Source organism: Lithobates pipiens, unplaced genomic scaffold (assembly GCF_037356315.1).
Source record: "Lithobates pipiens isolate NorthernLeopardFrog02 unplaced genomic scaffold, aLitPip1_a1.2 Scaffold_10, whole genome shotgun sequence".
Lineage (NCBI taxonomy): Eukaryota > Metazoa > Chordata > Amphibia > Anura > Ranidae > Lithobates > Lithobates pipiens.
The window spans coordinates 24,563,075-24,571,907 of record NW_027507686.1 but is presented as its reverse complement, the minus strand read 5'-3'; positions in this window follow the sequence as shown (position 1 = coordinate 24,571,907).

The following is an 8,833-nucleotide window of genomic DNA, read 5'->3' as shown; positions in this document are numbered from 1 at the left end:
AATGTTATATATGGGCAAAGCTTAAAGAGGAAGTAAACCCTGATGGGTTTACTTCCTCTTTCATTCTCTGCAAAGGTAAAGCATAATGGACTACTGTGCATCGCATAGTAGTCCATTATGTGTCACTTACCTGACACAGGAGCCAGCGAAGTCACTGCTGTCCCCTGTAGTTCCGAGCGTCCATCTTCTTGGTGGGTCTCGCTGCTCCGGCGCTGTGATTCACCGGAGCAGCGATGACGTCACTCCCGCACATGCGCACAGGAGCCGACACTCGCGTCATATCGCCGCGATCTACGGCTTACCCAGTGCGCCTGCGCGCCGCTGTCTACGCCGCATGCGCCGTAGACAGCGGTGGCTGTCTTTAGGTAGATATCTCCTAAACCGTGTAGGTTTAGGAGATATTTCTTGGACCTACAGGTAAGCCTTAATCTAGGCTTACCTGTAGGTCAAAGTGGTTTGTAAGGGTTTACAACCACTTTAACAAAATGGAATACAGTTTTCTACAGAATTTAAAATTTCTTTCACAATCTCCTCCCATTTGATCAATAAGTTAAATTGTGATCACTAACCACAACTGCTATAATTTTTAACCTGGAACTTCCCTACTTTTAGGCAGAGCTAGTCCCGGCCTAGGAGGCAAACTACATTGGGGAGCACTTACTATTTTTTTCACATTTCTTCCTGTGTGATAAAAAGTGTCAGGTCATTGTCTCCTAGGAACATAGGAAATTGAAATCAAAACATCACCTTTTTTACCTGCCACCCACCTACCCCCCACTCCCCAAAGCACACCACTCAGTTTTTTTTTAACCTTATACACTTTATATACACTTTATTTGTTGGAATCTTTCCAGCCAGCTTGGTGAAGTTAAAGGAGGTTCCTCTTTATCTGGCAGGAGCAGCACAGGGCTAGCATTCTTCTTGTAGACCACAGGAAGAAGTGCAAAATTGGAAGCTTATTATGGATCATAAGGGTGGAAAGAGGAGGCAAAATTTAATTGTGAAGGTCTGCCTGAAGTTTTTTTTTGATGAGAACTGGTCAAAATGGGCAATTGTAATAATCTGAATCTCCATTCCTATAACAATGCAACAGTACTTCTCATGATTAGCTGCGTGTCTTGTTATATAGTTGTATTCTTGACCTTTCAGAGAATGAATGTCAGATCAGTGCAGGTTGTTTTAGCTCCTGTCTTAGGTCAGTGCTGTAACAGACATTCATAAAACTGTCAGGTAACATAGGTGCTGTCAGGGTTACATAAAAGAAAACTAAAGGCTTTGCTAGTGGGCAGTTTAACCCTCCTTCAACAAGTCCAGCTCTGATCTGAGACTTGAGAATGGAGAGCCCCTTGTGGGGACCTTACAGCCTGACACTGAGCAGACATGTCTGTTCTGAGAGGAAGAGAATCTTGGTAAGTTACAGAACAAACAGCCATCCCAGGGAGGTAAGCAGGGCTTTTTTTCTCAGCGGGAATACAGGGGGAATGCAGTTCCGCCACCTCCAACACTGAATGAATGTAATGGCAATGGGTGCTGGGGTGTGCTTCAAGGTCCATTGATACTGGCTGCTGGGAGATTTATTGTCACTGGAGGGGATCTTTATTTGCAGAGGAGTCTATTGTTGCTGGAGAGGTTCTTATGTTGCTGGCGGGTCAGTTTTTCCTAGGAGAGATCTACTCTTGAGGGAGGGGTCCATTGTTGGTAGCTAATGGAGGGTCTGTTGATGCTGGCTGCAGGGGGATCCCAGCCCCTTACCATGTGATCAGCTGTCAGCCAATGACAGCTGATCACATGATGTAAACAAAAGCTCGGTAATAGTTTTTTTTTCCTCCTCGCGCTGTCAGCAGGAGAAAAAAAAGCCGATCACCGGGTTATGTTAAAGGGACATCGGTCCCGAATATTAAGCAACACAGGCACCTCATCTGTGTCAATCAGTACCCCCTTACAGTGCCACCTGTTATTGCCACCTGCCAGTGGCCACCAGCGCCACCTATCAATGCCCATAAGTGCCACCTATAAATGCCCACAAGTGCCACCTATCAATGCCCACAAGTGCCACCTATCAATGCTCACCAGTGGTGCCAATCAGTGCCACCTATCAGTGTAAGCAATCAGTGCCCATTATTGCCACCCATCAGTGCCCATCACTGCCACCCATCAGTGCCCATCACTGCCACCTATCGGTGCCCATCACTGCCACCTCATCAGCGTACATCAATGAATGAGTACAATTACCCATTTGCAAAATCTTATGACAAAATATTTAAAAAAAATGTTGTTTTTTAAATTTGGTCTTTTTCAATATTTTTTTAACAAAAAATAAAAACCGCAGATGTGATCAAATACCACCAAAAGGAAGCTCTATTTGTGGGGAAAAAGTGATAAAAATGTAATATGGGTACAATGTTGTATGACCGCACAATTGTCATTCAAAGTGCGTCAGCGCTGAAAGCTGAAAATTGGTCTGGACAGGAGGGGGGTTTAAGTGCCCAGTAAGCAAGTGGTTAAACTGGTTTCTATGTATATTTGTAGACTTATTCGATTTCCTCTTGAACCTCTTTAAAATGTAAAGGTGTCGGATCCTGCAAGATTAGGGTTTCACTCGGTCACTCTCCGGAAATTAACCCCTCAGGGTTTGCAGTATTTTTAACATTTAACTGCTACTTAAAGTGGAATTTTAAGCTGGCCATACATTATATAATGTTCTTGTTCAATTTCCTTAAGAGCCCTTTCACACTGAGCTGCCCCAGGCGTCGGCGGTAATTCACCGCTATTTTTAGCAGCGCTTTACTGTAGTTTTTGCAGCGCTATTCGGCCACTAGCAGAGCGCTTTTAACTCCCGCTAGCGGCCCAAAAAGGGTTAAAACTGCCCACAGAGCGCTGCTACAGTGGCGCAGTTCGGTGGCGCTGCCCATTGATTTCAATGGGCAGGGGTGCTTTAGGAGCGGTGAGTTCACCTCTCCTAATGCGCTCCAAAGAAGCTGGTGGCAGGACTTTTTCTGAAGCCCTGCCAGCACACCGCTCCAGTGTCAAAGCCCGAGGACTTTCACACTGAAGTGAATGGAGCTGCTGTTTCAGGGCACTTTACAGGTGCTATTTTTAACGCTATAGCGCCTGCAAAGCACCTCAGTGTGAAAGGGGTCTTAGATTTATCTTCAACTATGTAGTGCAAGGGCATGCCTGATTGCATGCAAATTGAAAGGGTTTAGGTTTAGTCTCATATTATATGATTTTGGCAAATCTAAAGGAAAGTTGTGCAAGGAAATTGTATAATGCGTGGCCATAGTAAGATTTTTTTTAATGTAATCTTTATTTAAATTTTTTTGCATTATACAACATACAAACTCCTTGGTGTCTTAAGCCGCGTACACACGTAGCCGACCGTCCGACGTACTTAGTCTGGCGGACGTCCGCCAGACTGTCCGTCGAAATTTCCGAACGGGCTACTTGCCCACACACGGCACTTTTTCAGCGGACTAATACGGCGTACTAACTCCGCCGTACTTTCGAAATGAACGGACTCACCCACACACGCGGAGGAAAGTCCCCCCTTCCCCAAGGCACCCCCCCATGTTGAGGGCACGCGGCCTGGTACGGCTCAGGAGGGGGGGCGCTCGCTCACCCCCCCTTTCCTGGCCGGCCGTGTAGCGTGCTCGGACAAGGGTCTGTTGTGGACTTTGGGGGACCCCCACGCCGATTTTTTTTCGGCGTTGGGGTTCCCCTTTAAGTCCATACCAGGCGGCAGGGCCAGCGACGTCTCCTTCGCGGGCCCCGCCTACCTGGAGACCCGCTCGAAATGAGCGGACTTTTCTCCGGGCGGGAAAAGTCCGCTCATTTCTAAAGTACGGCCGACTGGCATACACACGGCCGGATTGTCCACCGAAATGCGAGTCCGACGGACAGAATTTTGGAAAAATCGAAATTCTAAGTCCGCCGTACTGTCGGGTCAAAAAAGTATGCCGGAGGCTACACACGGGGGGATTGTTTGGCGGACTTGAGTTTGCCGGACTTTTCCACCGGATTGTTTGATCGTGTGTACGCGGCATTACACAGTACTCAATTGAGCTGATTAGAGGGAGAAAGGGAGGGGTGCGGGGTGGGGCAAAGGAACATCAATGTCAGTGTCATATGAACACTAACATCAATAAATTGCCCCTGTCACTCCCTCCCTGACATGACGTTAATGATGACTTAGACCCCCAAACATGGACAAGAAACTGGAAGTAACCAAAAATAAAAGAACAAAGTAAAACTGAAAAACACCAAACAGAACAAAATAAATGAAACACATCAAGGCATCATTCCATGTTGGTTTATTTTGTGTAGGGATCAAGGGCCCCTACAGTCCAGCCTCATCAACCGGAGGGGCTGCTGCATGCAGGGACCTCTGAGAACCTGGTGTGACTTTACTAGTATAGTGCATCCAAGTGGCCCATATAGTATAACATTTTTCATAACGGTGTTTCAGTAAAGACATGCTGAAGGTCTCTCTTTCATTTTTATCCAAGCTTCCCTGTAGTAACTCATATAATACAGATATAGTGTGTGGAATAGCTGGGGTAGACATACAGAGCCGTGAAAGGGAGACGACGTGGTAGGGGAGCGGATATCATGGGATAAGCTACAGACACAATGTTGGTGCTATCTATAGCGCCATTTGTCCATGGGGAAAGATCCATACTGTATTCTCAATGTGGCCAGCGTCAATAAGCCATGGTCTTGGACAAATCTTGATTCTCCATCAGCCGACAAAGCCCTGAAAAGTGTCGGAAGGTCCCCTGCAGTCCTGAGGGATCCATGGGGCATGTGATAAATTGCAGCTAAGAATTTGTCAAGCCAAAGTTTAAAAGTCACATTATGATACCAATCCAAGATGCGTTGTAGCGATATCACTTCATAGTATTTGCAGATAACTGGGACAACCATATCCCTCTTGTGTTTAGGGTGTTGTATAGTGAAGAGAGCCAAACAAGGGCTTTTCCTATTCCAGATATATTGCAAAAACAGGCTGTTGAGGGTTGAAAAGAAAGGTCTGGACAATGATATAGGCACCATTTGCAAGTAGAACAAAATACGAGGCAACACGTTCATTTTTGAGACACTAACTCGGCCCATCCAGGAAAAGGCAGTGTGGTCCCAACTTTTTAGGTCCATCCGGATAGTAGAAAGCAGTGGGGCATAATTGCAAGTGTATAACTGGGAGCAACGTGTGGGCAGGTAAACCCCCAAATATTTCAGTGAAGTCCGACACATTCTGAGACAGAACAGGACATCATCCGCATAAGCAGATAATTTATGCTCTGTCAGTCCCACCATAAAACCTTCAATGGCGCTGTTAAGGCAGATCTTATTAAGCAGTGGTTCAAGGGTTAAAGCGAAAATTAGGGGGGACAAAGGGCACCCCTGTTGCATTCCGTTGCGGATTGGGAATGAGTCTGCCAGTAGCCCATTCACTTTCACTTCGGCTTCCAGAGAGCTATAGGGGGAGGATATCCACGGCAGCATGTTGGAACCCAGACCAAGTCTGGTCAACACCGTGCACATGTAAGTCCAATCCACCCTGTCAAATGCCTTCTCGGGCATCAGTGGAAAGCAAAAGACGGGGGGGGGGGGGGCACACGGCCTGTGATTCAACTCAGTGAATTACCTGGATCACTCTATTTGTCCCTGGCCTCCCTCCCCATAATGAACCCCGTTTGATCAAGGTGTATGACCGTTGAAAGGATCTTTTTAAGTCGGTTGGCCAAAATTTTTGCTAATAATTTAATATCAGTATTTAGAGGCAAAATTGGCCTATAATTCCCAGGGATGGAGTGATCGCTGCATTTCGAGATTTCATAATTTGCCATGTCACGAATGGTTATTCTCCATTACGAATGCTAGTTTACAAGATCGACCACTTCTGGCTCGTCCTTGCTTCCGAGCATGCATGTTTGTACTTTGGATTTTTGACGGACTTGTGTACACACGATCGGAAAATCTGGCAACAGACATTTGTCCACGGAAAACTTTAAAGCCTGCCATCCAACATTTGTCCGCGGAAAATCCAACAACAATTGTCCGATGGAGCGTACAAACGGTTGGATTTTCCGCCAACGGCCTGTCATCACACAATTCCCGTCGGAAGATTGTGTGTATGAAGTTTAAAGGGGGCTGAATACAAATGCACGCCACACTTTTCAGATATTTATTTAAAAAAAAATTGAAAACCATTTATCATTTTCCTTCTACTTCACAATTATGTGCCACTTTGTGTTAGTCTATCACATAAAATACATTTACGTTTTTGGTTGTAACATGACAAAATGTGGAAAATGTCAAGGGGCATGAATACTTTTTCAAGGCACTGTAAACTCAAAAATAAGTGCCTATACTACCTAAAATCCAGAAATACATTGTATCACCCTTCTCTGCACATGCTCAGTTGCTCCCCATTTTTAGACACTGTTCTGAATTTGTAGAGGTTGATCTGCTGACAGCCTAATGATTTACTGCTGCTCAGGGGCTCTGAGCTTCTGCAAAATGGCAGCCTCCAGCAAGAAGAAACAGTAACAATGCTGGAGACATTTTACAGTTGTTATGGGTACAGTTTCACTTTTAAGGGCTGGAAATGTTCTAGCTTGAAGCTACAGTGTGGTGAGGAATGAAAGACAACCTTTCATCAAATGAATGGCTCAACATCAGGGCAAATTGTGCAGGTCAAGCAGCTTTCCTACACCTTAAAAAAAGAGACTTGAGGGCAGTGAGGTACACATTTTGGACGGGAAGGACAAGTGGTTCACAATAGGTGTGAAAGAGGCCACTACAAGAGGGTTGAAGGAGTCCAACTACATCTACAACAACCATCCCTGAACATAGGTGGGGGGTCCTTCAACATCACCTAAACTTCCACAAATAATGCAATTTTAATATCCCTACCCTGGCAATTTCACTTGAATGATTACCACCTGTGCAGACACAAGAAATATAATTATGCTACTAGAATAGTGCAGTTCTTCAAGTTCACACCTCCCATTCTGTTCTTGGTCAATCAACATCTGCCTTTACAGATTCATTGGTTGGTTGGATTGAGTGTTGTATCTAGCTGACACTCAGACACTCAGACTCGATTAGAACTGAAGAAGTGCCTTGGATAAGCTACAGAATGTCTTCAACATTACAGAACAGTTCAGTTCAGTTCAGAGAGTGCAACTTTTCTCCATTAATTGTCTGTTATTGGTCTGTGGATGGTGGGGAAGGTTAGTAGAGATAAAGTCGTTGAAGGTGAGGCCTCAGAGTTCAGTTTAAGTTCCAAATGATTCCCTGGACACAGGACTCAAGAATATTTTTTTCAAGCATGACAAAGATACCTGCAAGCATCTTCGGTACTAGAAAACCACTTTTAGGCATGATTCACCTCTTTAAATGATTCTTCTTCACATGGCATGACTATTTTGAATTCAGATGGTTCCCTGGGCACAAAGAATAGCTTTTTTGATTGTGGCAAAGGTACAGGCAGACAACTTTGATGCTAGAATCCCCCTTAGGTGTGATTTTACTTTTTTAAAAGCCCCTCCTTCAGAGGGCATGCTGGCACCTGTAGTTCCTATTATTTTCCGAGAAGTAGTTTAATTCTGTTCGTCACTTTCAGTATTGTGAAAACAAATCTGCAGTAATGAATTCTGTGACTTTCCAACCCATATCCATAGTTTCCCTGTCTGTCATTTATTGTGTGTTTGATTATTGTTGAATTGTACACCTTTTCCCAGCCAACCAGTTGCAGCTGACAGCGCTAATTGATAAATTAATTAATCTTTACTAAGCTTTGTAAACAAACTGTCAGGAAAAAGTTGCTATTTTTTCTCTTAAATATGATTTTATATACTGACAGTATTGGGTCAGCTTGCCTATTCTAACCCCAATTCCAAAAAAAGTTGAGATACTGTGTCAAATCTACATAAAAACAGAATGCAATGATTTGCAAATCTCATAAACCCACATTTTATTCACAATATAAAATATATCAAATGTTTAAACTGAGAAAATTTACCATTTTAACCACTTGCCGACCGCATCACGCCGATATACGCCGGTCAAGTGGCACAGGTACACAAAACAAGGTACCAGTACGTCACCGCGTCATCCGCAGCTAGCAGGTGCGTGCCCGCGGGTCCCGCTGACTCGTTGTCCACCGAAGGCCCACGATCGTGGCACGGAGAGGCAGAACGGGGAGATACCTATGTAAACAAGGCATTTCCCTGTTCTTCCTAGCAACATGACAGGGATCTACTGCTCCCAGTGATGGGGGGCAGTGATCTCTGTCATGTTCTAGTGAGCCCATCTCCCCTACAGTCAGAACATGCTGAGGGAACGCAGTTAACCCCTTGATCGCCCCCTAGTGTTTAACCCCTTTCCTGCCAGTGACATTTGCACAGTAATCAGTGCATTTTTATAGCACTGTTCGCTGTATAAATGCCAATGGTCCCAAAATAGTGTTAAAAGTGTCCGATCTGTCCACCACAATGTCGCAGTCATAACAGAAAAATGCAGTTCACCGCCATTACTATTAAAAAATAATTATCAATAAAAATGCCATAAATCTATCCCCTATTTTAATATTGAATATATGCTTATTGCGTTTTTTTTTTATAGCAAAAATATGTAGAAGAATACATATTGGCCTAACTGTGTAAGAAATGATTTTTTATATATATTTTTGCGTGATATTTATTATAGAAAAATGTTAAAAATATAGCTTTTTTTTCTAAATTGACCCTCTTTTTTTTTTTTATAGTGCAAAAATGAAAACCGCAGAGGGGATCAAATACCACCAAAAAAAAGCTCTATTTGTGGGAAA